This window comes from Pinus tabuliformis, chromosome Q (assembly GCF_031772625.1).
Source record: "Pinus tabuliformis cultivar Carrire ecotype Pingquan chromosome Q, CPIR1, whole genome shotgun sequence".
NCBI lineage: Eukaryota > Viridiplantae > Streptophyta > Pinopsida > Pinales > Pinaceae > Pinus > Pinus tabuliformis.
Window position 1 is genome coordinate 593,857,706 of NC_142296.1, and position 17,599 is coordinate 593,875,304.

Genomic DNA, 17,599 nt, shown 5'->3' on the forward strand with positions numbered 1-17,599 from the left:
GGATGGATAAAACTTTCTTTTCACCATGTATAGAATGTAAACTGACCTTGGTGATGAACATAACTAAACATTGTAGTTTGACAAAGAAAATCATATTTCAAAATGTAACAAACATTACCCTTTGTCAAAAGTGATAAAACGTAACCAAATGTTACAATGTAATAAAAACCAAACATCATGATGTGACAAACATTTCCCAAGATCACAATTTCACGAACATATTGCCACATTGTATTTAAACATAACACTTCACCAACATTACACTATGATGCAATTCAACATAGCTTGACATCACAATGTGATAAACCTTAGATAAACCTTAATATGTGTTGAACACAACTCAACATTGCAATGTGATATAGAAAACCAATTATCTCAATGTCACAACTATTATCTAAAGTCACAATGAATGAACATGACCCAAAATCACAATTTCACAAACAAATCCCAATGGTGTAGTGTGATTGTCATCACCCTAGAGACTTCACATGAATTTATGTGATGCATGACCTCTAGTCGTGCAACACTAGTGTGTTTCTCACTGGTGGCCCAACCATCTCGACAATACTTCACTCAGACTACACCTTACAAATCAACACTTATTATAAAATGTCTTAGACTAGTTATATAGCAGAATCTGAAACTCAATATCAAACTTAAGTGTTTCGTTTTCATTCACATTAAAATTCATATTCATGTGTCATTTACAACATTAACCTCATGATCTAGATCTTTTACTTCAAAGATGCATACAAAATTGCATATAAAAGAGCATGTAACCAAGTAACTTAAACACATGAAAAGAAGTGGAAATCAAAAGCAACCATGAGATCAAAGGCACAAAACGATTTGATTACGGAGTTCACCTAGTGTGGGCTACGTCTCCAGGCCCTGCTCAATGTGGGGAGGCCTCTTTCATTAAATGGCAACAAAAATGAATTACAATCAAATTTACATAAATGACCCATGTACCTCCATTTTCCAGCATGGAAAGAAAATGCAATGCTCAAGTGCAGAAACAGACATCACAATTTGATTCGTGGCATAAAATTGTGTCAAACAACTATAAATTTGACCTTTTTTTTGAGAAAGTGACCTCTAGAGCTCTAAGGAATCTTTAGATTCCCTCAAGATTTCCTACAAAAAGATTCTCCCAATATTATCTACGAATCTTTCTCGAAATCCATGCCTGCCTAGGAATAGTTCTGGCCTGGGCACGCTCTTGGTTCCACCTACAAATTCATTCCCTGCTACTCGGTTCCGCCACTCCCCCCCATCAAGAAATTGATCAAGGTTTATATGGAACTGCAGCGACAGAGCTTCCAAGAAATGGTCGAATGACCTATTGGTTGGTGGAAGAAAAGTTAATTTTAAGTTTGGGGGCGAACCGGGTTCAAAACCCATCGTGCCCCAAATATGATAATGTCATTATTTAAGTAGGCGACATTTGTTGCAATGTTTTGGAGGTTTTTGAAATTTTCATATTGTTTGGTTTGTAGGGCTAACGATGGGCGGGCAGGCCCGTGGCTGGCTCAGGTTTGACACATGCCGACCCATTTTTTAACATTGACCATTAACCAGTGGATAGGGTCCTAGGTCAAATCCGTGGGCCCCACCCCCAATACCTTATATAATACGACCGTTGGCGGGGGTGGCATCCTGCTACCCTTTTTAATATATATTTTTTGTTTTTTTAAACTAAGATGGACAAAAAATTTCCACCAAATTTTGAGGGTTACCAGCAAAATTAAAGAGGTGACAAATTCATCCATTCCAACTGCCAGATTCTATGTGCTGACCCTTTGCCAAATGTTTTCCTCTTTAGTGACTACCATCGGGCCTAGTTTGACCAGAACTTTGACTGTGAATATCTTGAGAATACGAACTCGAATTTGAGTGTCATTCACGTCGTTGGAATTAGGACGAGGAGCACTATGATCTGGTACTAGTTTCACTTCAATATGATAATTTTGGTTTTCGTGCTTTTCCAAGGCCACTTCTATTTATGGAGCTACCTGGATCATTCCTCCCACTAATGAGATTTTGGGCCATCAAAAGCTTTATCAGTTAGTTGGCAAGTGAGGGAATTTCTCCCTCACTTTTTCCTTTTCAATCCATCGGGCCTTACTTGGATGCATTCCCTTCAAACCAATATGAAGGTACTCCATGTCTCCATGGAAAATTTTACGAGCTAATGTTCACCCAGTGGGCTAATTTTCCGTGATTTTTCCACAAAAAAGATTAGCCAATTTCCAATTTTTATAAAATATGATTCGCCCAAATTTTAGAATATAAAATTATTTTACCTTAAAAATCGCCAACATTATATAGAGACTATATATAAAATCATTATAAATTTAAATAATTTTAGAAATATATCAATAAACATTTTATAGTTTGCATATTAGGGATTAGTGAGATTCACCAATGCCTTTAAACTTCAAGAAAAATTTCCATCCTTAAAATTTTCCTTGCACGTCTCCCTCTGGTGAAGTCCTAGTCTTCCTATCAATACTAATATCCTCAGGTAGCTTGTCCAAGTATTCAGGTGAAAATTCATCCACTATAGGAACTTGTCCAACCTCTTCGTTGTCCATGATCAAAGGAGGCTCATAAAGCTTCAAGTTTTCAATGTTCACCACTGAGTACACCTGCATGTATGCTGAGAAATCGAGGTGAAAACCATTGTCTCCAATCTTCTCTAATATGGTGAATGGGCCTTATCAGAATGGTCTCAACTGCTTTCCTTCCCCTTTTATTTTGTCTTTGCTAATGTGGAGCCGCACTTTGTCTCCAACCTGGAATTAGTGATCGACTCGGTGCTTGTCATGTCGAGCTTTATAATGAGCTTGAATTTTATCCAACTGCTACTGCACTTCCTGGTGAATCATCTGAATTCATTGAATGAACTTCCATACGTTGTCCCTATCATATTGCCCATTGGAATCTTGATCTCTCCCAAAGACCATGTCTAAGGGATCCTTTGGCAAATATCTAAAGCATGTATCAAATGGCGATCTCAGAGTGGATGAATGCACTTCCCGTTTGTATGCATGTTATACATAGGGAAGATGCTCATCGCACGACTTGGGATTCTTGCCACAATAGCCTCGGAGTAAATGTATCATTGTGTGGTTGACAACCTCTATTTTTCCGTCGGTTTGTGGATGAAATTTCGTGCTCCTCATCAACTTGGTGTCCATCATTCTCCACAAACGTGTCCAAAAATCTCCAAGAAAGCAAGAGTCTTGATCAAACACAATAGATGTGGGAAGGCCAAAGTGAACCCATACAAATTGGAATAAGAGATGAGCAATCTACTCTAGAGTGACCTGCTTTTTACAAGGAATTAAGACACATTTTTCTAAATCGGTCCACAATAGCATATAAATGTTTATGGCCTCTCCTAGAAAACTAACAAAATCTATTGACACACTTTCCCATGGAGGACTCAAAATATGGTTTGGTGTGTAGAGCCCCAATTTTATATCAGTGGGCTTGCTAAATGAACACAACACACATCGCTTTACATATTGAGCCACAATATTTTTCATGTGAGGCCAATAACATAACCTCTGCAAATGACACAATGTTTTTGCTACACTAAAATGACCTGACACAAGAGAGGTATGTGCTTATCTGATTACATGTATTCTCTCATTGGTGGGGATACAAAATTTCTGGGAAATCAAGGTGAAAACCATTGTCTCCGATCTTCTCTAATATGGTGAATGGGCCATATCAGATTGGTCTCAACTTCTTTCCTTCCTTTTTCATTTTGTCTTTGCTAATGTGGAGACGTACTTTGTCTCCAACCTGGAATTAGTGATTGACTTGGTGCTTGTCATGTCGAGCTTTATATTGATCTTGAATTTTCTCCAACTACTCCTGCACTTCCTGGTGAATCATAGGAAGTCACTGAATGAAATTCTGTACGTTGTCCCTATCATCTTGCCCATTGGAATCTTGATCTCTCCCAAAGACCATGTCTAAGGGATCCTTTGGCAAATATCCAAAGCATGTATCAAATGGTGATCTCAGAGTGGATGAATGCACTTCCCATTTGTATGCATGTTATACATAGGGAAGATGCTCATCGCACAACTTGGGATGCTTGCCACAATAACCTTGGAGTAAATGTATCATTGTGTGGTTGACAACCTCTGTTTTTCTGTTGGTTTGCGGATGGAATTTCGTGCTCCTCTTCAACTTGGTGTCCATCATTCTCCACAAACATGTCCAAAAAATCTCCAAGAAAGCAAGTGTCTCAATCAAACACAATAGATGTGGGAAGGCCAAAGTGAACCCATACAAATTGGAAGAAGAGATGAGCAATCTACTCTAGAGTGACCTACTTTTTACAGGGAATTAAGACACATTTTTCTAAATCGGTCCACAAAAACATACAAATGTTTATGACCCCTCCTAGAAAAAGTAAAACTGCTAACAAAATCTATTGACACACTTTCCCATGGACGACTCGAAATATGGCTTACTGTGTAGAGCCCCAATTTTATATTAGTGGGCTTGCTAAATGAACACAACACACATTGCTTTACATATCGAGCCACAATATTTTTCATGTGAGGCCAATAACATAACCTCTTCAAATGACACAAAGTTTTTGATACACTAAAATGACCTGACACAAGAGAGGTATGTACCTCTCTGATTACATGTATTCTCTCATTGGTGGCGATACAAATTTTTCCAAGATGATACAACAGTTTTTACCCTACAAATAATGCTTTGTCATATGTGGGCTATTTGACAACAGCTTGGGAGAATGTCTTTTAATGGTAACATATAGGTTTTCTTTGCTGCATCAACACTGCTCCCATGGTGTATCCACTAGAGTTTGTCTCAATCTTAAAAGGTTGTTGGAGGTAAGGTAAGGCCAAAACTAGTGCAGTATTGATCTTCTCTTTCAGTGTATCAAAGGATTTTTGTTGCTTTCCTCCCCACTAAAAGGTTTGCTTCACACTTGTCAATGCATGTAAGGGGTCACTGGCATTTGTCTTAATCTTAAAAGGTTGTTGAAGGTAAGGTAAGGCCAAAACGGGTGCAGTATTGATCTTCTTTTTTAGTGTATCAAAGGATTTTTGTTGCTTTCCTCCCCACTGAAAGGTTTGCTTCACACTTGTCAATGCATGTAAGGGGGATGCAATGACAGAGAAGTTTGCAATGAACCTTCTCTAGTATTGTACTGCACCCAAAAAGCTATGAACCTCTGTAACATTGGTGGGTTTAGGCCACTTTACAATCACATCAATTTTAGAAGGATCTATTTTTAACTGTCCACCTCCAACAATGTGACCCAAGTAAACTAAAGAGGTCTTACCAAATTCACACTTAGACATTTTGACATACAATTTTTCTTTTTGCAAAACATCAAGCACCTTTTTAACATGACTCACATGATCTTCCCATGTCTACTGAAAACAAGAATGTCATCAAGATACACAAGTACAAAATCATCAAGAAAAGGTCTGAAAATATCATTCATCACCCTCATGAATGTGGCCAAAGCATTTCATAGTCTGAATGGCATCACCATCCATTCAAACAACCCCTATTTTGTCTTGAATGTAGTCTTCCATACATCTTGTTATGCAATTCTGACTTGATGATAGCCACTACACAAGTCCAGTTTTGTGAAATAGACAACATTTTTCAATTGATCTAATAAATCATCAATGTGAGGGAGAGGGTACATATTCTTCACCATTATTTTGTTGAGTTGTTTGTAGTCCACTCACATCCTCCATGTGTCATCCATCTTTTGCACCAATGCAATAGGTGAACCGCATGGAGAAGAAATTGGACTTATGGCCTCTTCGTTTAGCATTTCCTGCACCTACTTCTTTATCTCCTCCATTTCAATGGTTGTCAACCTGTACATACCAATATTGGTTAAAGGAGCATCTTGCTGCAAGTGAATCTCATGTTGGATCTCCCATTTCAGAGGCAACCCACTTGGTTCCTGAAAAAACCCATTTTAGTTAGAAACAATTTCATATAATTCCTTTTTATGATTGGGATCACAACCTTGGAAAGCTTCATATGTATCTACATCTTTTTCTCTCACAGCCATAAGCATGCACCCTTTGCTGGAATTGATCAATCTCTTCATCTGAACTACACTTACAAGACTCGCGGTTATTTTGGAACGATGATCTTTCGTGAGATGATACTTGTTTTCATGGTCAGATAAAATTGCTTCCCTGTCATACAAATATGGACTCCCCAATACAATACCACAGATATCCAAGGGTACAAAATCAAGATCAACATCATGTACTAGTTTGGATGCAATCACAAATCTAGCTCTACACTGCTTGGTTACATGTAATTTGGCTTTATCACACAATCAACCAAGAGGGTAGGGTTTCGGATGAGGTTTGGTTTCTAATCCTAACTTTTTAACTAAGGATTTTAAATTAAAATTTTCTTGTGAGCCCGGATCAAACAAGGTTTCCACTTTAGTATGTTTCATTACAACTTTGATGTGGAACAATTCAGTCCTCTTTCATTGATTAATAAGATCCTCATTTGAAGAAATTGTACTTGCATGCAATTCGTATTTTTCATTAGCATGAAGAGAAAGAGTACCTTGTATTCCCATAGTTGTGATTTTTATCTCATCACCGGAATCAGATCCAAGGTCCTACTGTAGGGTTTCCACCGTCTTTTGCTTGTTCTTCCCACCAAATCTCTTTGGTCTCAACTGTGGATGCAACTTCCAACAATGTTCATCACCATGGCCTTCCTTCATGAAATGTGTGCAAGATGGCTTTTCTCCTTCATCCTTCTGGGTTGTAGCTTCCTTCTTGTCCTTTCCATTTCCTTTTCCATTGAACTTTCCATTATTAGGTTTGGAAGATTATTTCTTTGGTTGCTCTTCTTTATCATTCTTTCCCCTACCTTCAAGGTGAATGACCTTCACACTGGACGCATCAATATTAGTAGGCTCAAATAACAACAAAGAATGCCTGATGTAACTATGGAAAGCAATAATATCCTTTGTTACAGTTTTGGGTGAATTAAGTGAAATGCCCAAATTTAAATCTTCTTTCCTAAACACTTTTGTGAAGCTTTGTACATTTTGACCCTTTCCTTGTCTCAAATATTTCCATTCCATTAAGGCCTTTTGTTGATAACCAAAAGGATAAAATTGGTCTTTTAATGCAGAAACAAAATTGGACCAAGATGAAAGGATATTACCCAAGTTTTTGTTGCCTTTATAAAACTGCTCTCCCACCAAATGAGAACGATGCCACTTAGCCTAAGAGATGCTAAATGGATCTTGGAATCATCTTCCTTGATCTATTGAATCGAGAAATAAACCTTGATATTTATAATCTAATTGTTTAGTTTCTCTGCATTACATTCTCCATTATACATTGGCAAATAAAACTTTATGTATAGCTTAAAAAATGGCTTCTTACATGTACTCCTATGATGTTTGTTATAGTGATGAGAAGAGGAAGAAGAAGAAATATTAGTAGAGGATGGAGAGGGTGGTTTAGGACGCTCTCCTCATCCACCTTCATGATTTACCAAGGCATGATCATATGGTTCTTTCTTTTCAGGCTTGATTTCTTTCTCATATTCTTGAAACAACTTGTCAATTTTCTTTGCCATGGTGAAGAAGATCTTGTTATAATTTCGGTCTTCCTCCATTTGAACTTCCTTGTATGCCATGTTCTATCTTTGTGGTGCACACCCAACTTTGGGATCAAAGGATTTGAGTTTTCCTTCTCCTCTTTGGATCTTGTTCCTGGTTAACATTCACTCATGCAACTCACATCAAGAAGACCTACTCTGATACCAAAGTTGATCCAAATCTTTTACTTCAAGGATGCATACAAAATTTCATATATAAGAGCATGTAACCAAGTAACTTAAACACATGAAAAGAAGCAGAAATAAAAAGCAACCATGAGATAAAACGCACAAAATTATTTTATTACAGAGTTCACCCCGTAGTGCTCATTGTCCTGATTTCATTAAATGGAAGAAAAAATGAATTGCAATCAAATTTACATAAATGACCCATATAACTCCATTTCCTGGCATGTATAGAAACTAACATCACCATTGGATTTGTGGGACGAAATTGTATCAAACGACTATAAACTTGACCCTGTTTTGAGAAAATGACCTCTAGAGCTCTAAGGAATCTTTAGATTCCCCCGAGATTCCCTGTAGAAATATTCTCCTAAGATTCCCTAGGAATAATTTTCGAAATCCGTGCCCAACTAGAGGCAGTTCTTGTATAGGCATGCTCCTAGTTCCACCTACAAATTCAACCCCCACTCCTCGGTTCTACCACTCCTCTCCCATCAAGAAATTGATCAAGGTTTATATAGCAATGAACCAAAGGAGCTTCTAACAAATGGGTGAACAACCTGTTGGTTGGTGAAAGAAAAGTTAAGTTTTTCGTTGGTGTTGGACGGGGTTCAAAACTCGCCACACCCCAAATATGGTAACGCCATTGTTTAACAAGGTAACATTTGTTGCAATGTTTTGGCAGTTTTCAAAATTTGTGTATCGTTTGGTTGGTAGGGCCGCCGATGGACGGGATGCCTGACGGCCGACATCGGTTCGATACCCGCCAACCCTTTTTTTAACATTGATCGTTAACCAATGGGTGGGATCTTGGGTCAAATCCATGGGCCCCGACCCCCCAATACCATATATAATATGACCATTGGTGGGGCTGGTAGCCCGCCACCAAATTTTAAGGGTCACTAGAAAAATTAAAGAGGCAAAAAATTCACATGTTCTGGCCTTCGGATTTCGTGCGCTGACCCTTTTCCAAATTGTTGCATCATTAGTGACTGCCATTGGGCTTAGTTTGACTAGAACTTTGACCACAAATATCTTGAGCATACGAAATCGGATTTGAGTGTTGTTCACACTGATGGAATCAGGACAATGAACACTATGATCTAGTCTTGGTTTTACGTCAATTTGATGAATTTGATTTTTTAGCTTTTCCAAGGCCACTTTTGTTTTTGGAGCTACCTGGATCACCTCATTACAATATATAAATACCATGATCAACATTTAGCACATATAAACCACCATCTAAATGTGTACACAATATGGGAGGAGTGTTCCATGGAAAAACTCTGAAATAATATATAAATATGAAATATGTTACAAAGGTTACAACAACTCACAACAACCCTCTAAATGAATCATCCAGCCAAACCAAAAACACTAAATTTTACAACACCAAACTTCAACTTTGGTTTTTATTTTTGAGGAATCAATGATTATAAGAATTAGGGTTTGATTCCTCTTTCTTGATAATTACTTGTAATTTATGTTGTCTTATTTTACTTCTTTGTTAGTTTATCTTTCATAAATAAATTACCAAATTAAATTTATATGGAGACCATAAGAATAAGATACACAATATGTAGGCACTCAACCACGAAAAAACCCCTCAAAGGGAAAACTATTGAAAATGCAACAAGAAAATCCTAATTTAATTTTGTCCTTGAATTAAATTGTAATTCCACATCTCATGACAACTTGTAACACTACAAGAAAAAAGAACATTGGTGAGGGGTGAAAAATGTCACCATAAGCTCATTGGTGACGATCAAAAGAGCATTCGTCACCAAAAATTGAACGTCACCAAAGGTGGCATCGCCAAAATTATAGGTGTTATAGTGACATACAAAGTCCGTCACCAATAATGATTTATAATGATGGATAATGACCGTCACCATTTCATATGAGCAATGGTGATGGACCATAGCTTCTATCACCAAAAACTGAATGTCACCAAAAGTGGTGTCACCAAAAGTATAGGTGTTGTAGTGACATTCAAAGTTCGTCACCAATAATGATTTATAATGATGGATAGCGACCGTCACCATTGCATATGAGCAATGGTGACGGACCATAGCCTCGGTCACCAAAAACTGAACGTCACCAAAGGTGGCATAGCCAAAAGTATAGGTGTTATGGTTACATTCAAGTTCCATCACGAATATTTATTATAATGACAGATAGTGATCGTCACATATGAACAATAATGATTTATTGTGATGGATCTTTAATAATCGTCATGATTGGTGCATATATATGGTGACATTCATTGACCGTCACCAATGCTAGAAGTATAGGTGTTGTGGTGAGATTCAATGTCCACCATGAATAATGACTATAAATACGGACAACGACCATCACCATTTCATATCAACAACAACAATTTATGGTTATGGACCTTTGAGGGTCATCACTATTGATGCGTATATATGGTGGCGTTCATTGATTGTCACCATTTCATATTTTTGGTGAGGGTCGAAAAATGTCACCAAAGCTCATTGGTGACGGTCAAAAAAGCTTCTGTCACCAAAAAATGATCATCGCTATTGCATATGGATGTTAGGGCATGATGGAATCGAACCACAAACCTCCTACCTGTAAAGCAGGTGCTCTTCCATTGAGCTAGCACCCTTTAAAGAATTATATTTTTTAAAATTAGACCTTGAAACTTCATAAATTGTAAATTCTACAACTTTCAATAAATTAAAGTCTTAGCAATATTTTACTAAACAAGCAAAGCAACATCAAAGATGTAGGTCCCTACCTAATGGTTATTGAAGTTATGAAAATTGGGTGGAGGGAAAAATAGTTATGTATAAGAGAATCAATATGTTTAGTTGAATACTCAATTAGAAGTGAAACTCTGAAGACATTTATAACCTATAAATGACCTATAACTATCAAATGCACCAAATATTGCAAAGGAAATGTCATAAGTGGATATCATATGGAAGAAGAGGAGGCAAGGACTTAGAACCCTTGTACATGTTGTCATGCCTTAGCACTTGGCACATCTTAGCTTGTTTGACATGTCTTCGTACTATCTGGCAGATCTTAGCATGCCCTAGCATTCCCTAACACACCTTGGCAGCCATGACCTCACAACTAGCATTGCATTTTTCCATGACTTTGGAACCTCACATTCACTAGAACACCTTGGCACTCCCTAATTATCATGCCCTCTGTTATCCTCCATAATGTCCCAGGCTAATGAAGAGATCAACAGAGGTAACCACATACCAAGCTTTTAGTTTGGTAGCTATCCCTACCAAACCAGAGAGGGCTCTCTCTATGAAATCACAACCAAGAGATGACTGGAAAATAAAGGATTTTAGGCTAGATAGCTAGGGTCAGGTGGGTTTTTGGAAAATTTAGGGACTTGGAACTCTATCCACCAGTGTATTGTCTGGAAGGAACTTTGTCAAGGAGGCAAGGACTTAGAACTCTGTCCAAACGCACCTGACATGCATGACATAAGTGATGAGCCCCAATTTTTGGTACAATTTGGGCTCATTTGGCCTAATTTCTTTGCTCAAACCATTCATCTTTTATTGCTTATGCATTCATTTCTTGGTTTATTCGTGTTGTTTGTAGGAAGAAGGGTAGGCATTCTATCTACGTGACTAATACATGATGATTTCAGGTTTTTGGCATCAAAAGGGAGCAAAGACCACGAGAAAGGAGACAAGGAGACAGTAAGGTGGCACTGCTGGTTTTTAGGAGAGGATGTCCACAGTCTTGGGGACCTTCCTCGTGATTCCCACCATAGCTCCGAGCTCCAACCAATCTCCCCACCGAGCTTAGAGGCAGCCAACCGTTCTACAGGAACAACAGTTACAACTGTTCTACAAGATCAGCAGTTTAACCTTCAGTTGGACAGCCGAGCTCCACAAATCAAGGAAACCTGTTGGATTATCATTTTGCATAAATACTGATGCCATAGCCTTTGATAGGAGCTTTTTGAACTTTTGCATTACTCTTATAATTTCGAAGTACGAGCTACAACTCGGTGTTGGTTCTTTTTGTAAGCCAGTTTTGGCATGACATCAAATTTTTGGTTATGAATAAAGGCAGGCAGATTTTGATCTCATTCTGAGTTTCTAAGGGAGCTATAGCTCTCAGGTTAGGGCCCAACCTGAGAGCAATAGACCTCCTCTGTGTTGTAATGTTATTTGCCTTTCGTTCCAGCACTTCGTTTCTTTACTTTGACATGCAATTCGAATTTACAGTCTGCTGATTTAGTTTTTATGAGATTGAATAGGATTAGTTTATGGTGAATTTGCTTCCAGTTGCTTAGGTTAGAAGAGGATAGTTATAATTCATTGGAGCTCCAGAAAAAGGTTGTTTTAGATCACTGCCATCTCTGCTTAGGGATTGGAGTGCAGTCCATATCAACCACCAAAAAGAAACGCAGTTCTTTTCATGTCCATGCAAGCTGCAACAGTTACTTTAGTCGTAGATCCATCCATGCACTTTGGTCTTGATCATTACTTCTTCATTCCACTTCCATGCACGAGTTTCTTTCACAAATTGCACTGCTGTTCATTGGTTCAAAATAGCACAGTTAACATAGGTTAAAAAGTTCTCGTTTTTGGTGACATTCATAGACAATTTGTTTCATCTACACTGCTCCACACCATTCCATTACCTTCCTCTTCTTGTCAACCACACCTGAAGCCACTCAACCGACCACTGTTCAGCTCATTTACCTTCCAGCTCTTCCATTACTCACGTAGCTCCATTTACTTAACCTTTCGTTGATCCCATCCTTCCAGCCATCAACCCACTGCATGCACTCTTTCTCCATCTGACTTCTCTGCTCCTGAGCCATCACCAGTTCCATCTCCATCTCACCTATCCTCCCACACCACTCCACCACTTCGCCATCTCCCAAAACTCCCATGGTCAAACATCCTGTAGAATTTCACAGACTTCCTGTAGAACCCCTGAGTTTCCTGTAGGATCCCCTGCAGACTTCCTGTAGAAGCCTGCAAACTCGGTTGCTGAGCATCCGAATGTGGTAGACTTCTGTGGACTAATGCTAGAGATCCTCTAGGACCTCTCCTAGCCCCCCCCCTGACCTTGCCCATGCTTTCCTTCCATTCGAACCGCTCCTGCACAGTCAAACCCTAATAAAAAGCGTCATCACAATAAATCCAACCACTTAATGAAAAAATACAAAAACATGTCTTTTCAGATGCAAGTAGCTTAGATGCATGTATTTCAGCTCACTGCAAGTAATGGCATCATTGGTAGAAGTTTCATTCACAGTTTTGCATTGTAAGGGCCTAGCTAGTCAAATTAGGGTTTAAGAGGGTTTTCATGCTTTGTTGGCTTTCAGTTTCTTTCTGCAAATAGATTAGCCTCCTTTGAGTTAGCTTTCATCCATCACTCATAAAGCTTCTTCTGAGAACATATAGAAGTTGGCTTAAGCCCTAGCGGACTTGTGCCAGCTGACCAAGTGACAGCTGCGACAAGAGCTAGTACTTGTGCATACAGCACCGTCGCTTCCAAGTTTGTACGAACTACCGGGTTGATAAAATTAGAGATAGGAAACTCCAGGAGTTGTAGCATTATTGCTACAATACTGGAGCCCACTAATAAGCTCCCTAGAATAGAGTGCCTCCTACCTAAAAGAGTGTCCCCTGCTCAAAATATAGAACCCTTCTCTATTGTGCACTTTTCTTATAGATAAATATGTGCATAAAATAGTACTAGGAAAAACACCTAAATTAAGAAAAGTGAGCATCTAAGTCAAACTATAAAAGTATAATAAATATGGCTCTATATAAGTTTGGGAAACACTAGACAAGCATACTTTCATACAACAACAATAATATGCCTAAAATCAATGTGATTCTTTCATTGTTGCTATACCCTCATAGCAAAACTGGAATCTATAGCATGTACCCCAAGGCTGTATGCATTTACTGAAGGTGTAGATTGAAAGGATTTGCTGAGATGAAGTACTATTGAAGGAGAAACATCTTCAAAACAATAGATAAAGTCTATTGTGAATTCAACCCATTTTCACGCAGACCAAGGTTGCCACTGGGTACACTTCTCTGCTGAATGGAAACTATAATGTATTGTAGTGTTGCTGAAGGAAAAACACCTTTAGTGCAACACGGATAAAACTCTAACAGATATTGTCACTATGGCCTCGGTTGTCGATGATCTCATCAATATAGGTAACAACTTCGATAATTGAAAAACCAAAAGGTGAGATACATAGATCATTTGAAATGACAGATTTGGGCATACTTTATTATTGTTTAGGAGTGTTAGTATAGAAAATGCAAGGTAACTTGTTGCATCTTTATGTCACAAGCCAAGGATGCGAAGAAATACATAAAATATTAAATAGCATGGTATAAGTTGATTGCAGGTTATTTTGAAATGGGAATGGAATTATCCTTGTGCGGGTTCTAATCTAGTGGGTATAACTTTAAATAAGAAACTGATAGTTATGGGGTTGAAATTATCTCACAATTCATGAAAAGTCCCAAATTTGTTCACTAGAAAGAAGTAGAGCAAGTTGTCAGGTTTATGGAAGGGAGCACCCTATTTACAGGAAGATAACTTGAAATTAGTCAGGCATATTATTTCTCGTCTTCTTGTACGTGTGTGCTTTGAAAAGACAACCACATCCAAGGACTCAATAACAAATCTTGTAAAGTTTATAGATGTGAAGCACTTATGAGAAAACCCATCGCTTAATGACAATTGAACGAGGAATATGTCGAAGGATTCAATCTTGCACTTAGTCATAAAAAGGAAATTGGGGTATCCAACATCTTGCCAACAAACCGACTCCAACCATAATGTGAAAGGCAGGTTAACTACAAAACCTCTTTCCCACTTTGTAGTATTGTTCCCTCTTGAATTCCAACAGGTATCTAGATGCTTAGATCCACAAAACTCATGCCAGGTAAACTCTGCATGATACAATTGTGACGTGCAAGCTTGAAACACACTCTAGTTTCCCTCTAAAAGAGGGTAAGTCAAAATATTATGACAATCTTAACTATAATTTGATCATACAATATTAAGGTATTGCATGGAATAAACAATATATTATCAATGCACTAATGAAGAACTCAAAATAAATGAATTTCTTATTGCTACAATAGCACCTCTTGGGATTCTCGGATAAAGCACCTAACCTGCATGGCAAAAGCTTCCTAGAATAGAGTACCTCCTACCTAGAAGTGTGTCCCCTGCTCAAAATATAGAACCCTTCTCTACTGTGAACTTTTCTTAAAGACAAAGCTGTGCATAAAACAAAACTAAGAAAAACACCTAAATTAAGAAAAGTGAGCATCTAAGTCAAACTATAAAAGCATACTAAATATGGTTGTATACAATATTGAGGTATTGCATGGAATAAACAATATACTATCAATGCACTAATGAAGAACTCAAAATAAATGAATTTCTTATTGCTACAATAATGCCTCTTGGGATTCTCGGATAAAGCACCTAACCTACATGACAAAAGCTTCCTAGAATAGAGTACCTCCTACCTAGAAGTGTGTCCCCTGCTCAAAATATAGAACCCTTCTCTACTGTGCACTTTTCTTAAAGATAAATATGTGCATAAAACAGAACTAAGAAAAACACCTAAATTAAGAAAAGTGAGCATCTAAGTCAAACTATAAAAGCATACTAAATATTCCTAAAATCAATGCACTTCTTTCATCGCTGCTACAACCTCATAGGAAAACTATAATCTACAACATGTATCCCAAGGCTGCATGCATCTACTAAAGGTGCAGACCGAAAGTATCTACTAAGATGAAGTATTGTTGAAGGAGAAACACCTTCAAAACAACAAATAGAGTCTAATGTGCATTCAACCCATCTGCACATAGGCCAAGGTTGCTACTGGGTACACTTCTCCCCTAAATGGAAACTACAGTGTATTGTTTCTCTACTGAAGGAGAAACACCTTCAGAGAAACACGGATAAAACTATAACATATATTGTCACTGTGGTATCGGTTGTAGAAGTTCTCATCAATATAGGTAACAAATTTGATAATTGAAAAACCAAAAGGTGAGCTACATAGATCATTTGAAATGATAGATTTGGGCATACTTTATTATTTTTTAGGAGTGTTAGTATAGAAAATGCAAGGTAGCCTATTGCATCTTTATGTCACATACCAAGGATGCGAATAAATACAGAAAATATTAAATAGCATGGTACAAGTCAATTGCAAGTTCTTTTGAAACAAGAATGGAGTTCTCCTTGTGCAGATTCTAATCTATTGGGTATAAATTTAAATAAGAAATTTATAGTTATGGGGTTTGAATTGTCTCACGATTCATGGCAAGTCCCAAAGTTTTTCACTAGAAATAAATAGAGCAATTCGTAAGTTTTATGAATGGGAACACCCTATTCACAAGTAGATAACTTCAAATTAGCCATGCATATTATTTCTCCTCTTCTTGTACATGTGTGCTTTGAAAAGCTAACCACCTCCAAAGACTCAAGAACAACTCTTGTAAATTTTATAGGTGTGCAACACTTCTGAGAAAACCCATCACTTAATGACAATTGAGTGAGGAATATGTCAAAGGATTCAATCTTGCACTTAGTGATAAAAAGGAATTTAGGGTATCTAGCATCTTGCCAACAAACCGACTCCAACCATAATGTGAAATCCAGGTTAACTGTGAAACCTCTTTCCCACTTTGTAGTATTGTTCCCTCTTGAATTCCAACAGGTATCTTGCTACCTAGATCCACAAAGCTTGTCTCGGGTAAACTTTTCATGATACAATTGTGATGGGCAAGCTTGACACACACTCTAGTTTCCCTCTAAAGGAGGGTAAGTCAAAATATTATGACAGGCTTAATTGTAATTTGATCATACACTGTTAAGTTATTGTATGGAATAAACAATATACTATCAATGCACTAATGAAGAACTCAAAATAAACGAATTTCTTGTTTCTACAATAGCGCCACTCTTGGGATTCTCCAAGGAGCCACTAATTTATACACATTTGGAATCTTTACTTAGTCTGCAGAAAGATTAAGCAATGGTAGTGATCACTCTTTGCCCTCCCATGGAATGTCTATACAGAATCAACAATAAATTGATTTAAAAGTGAGGTATATGCCTGAAAAATAGGAGTCCGACTCTTCAACTCTAATTTAGTTGCAAGGAAATATTCAACTATAAATGCTTGATCTTCTACAATGTAAATTTCTAGATAAATGGTTAATGTAAATCTGTCCATTATCCACATATCCCAAAAAACCATGTATGTCTGGACTCTGGTTGTGTGTAAGAGAGGGGAGATCACATAAATAATCCATTATCAAAAGAAAAAGTTAAAGCACAACATTCTATGGAGAATTTTATAAAATTTTAGTATGTACCTTAAAAAGTTTGAAAGGACATAACTGAAGCTTCCCTCTCCTTCCACACTTCATTAAATATGCCCCTTTTCCAATGCAGATGTGGCCTATAGAATCACAATCATCAAATAGAATATGAAAATTAAGTTTAATGAATTAAAGCAGCTTTGTTACACCTCAAGCAAATGGACCATGAGAAATTGGATTCATTCTCTACAAAAGATGATATAGCAAGATATATTTACATTTTTAACTGAAACAAAGGTAAATTGGATTGATGCTCTACAATAGATGATATAATGAGATCTAATGACATTTTCAACTCAAACAAAGGTAATTTGAGTAAGCTCAAGCTCGAAAATGATGGCATCCAACTTCTG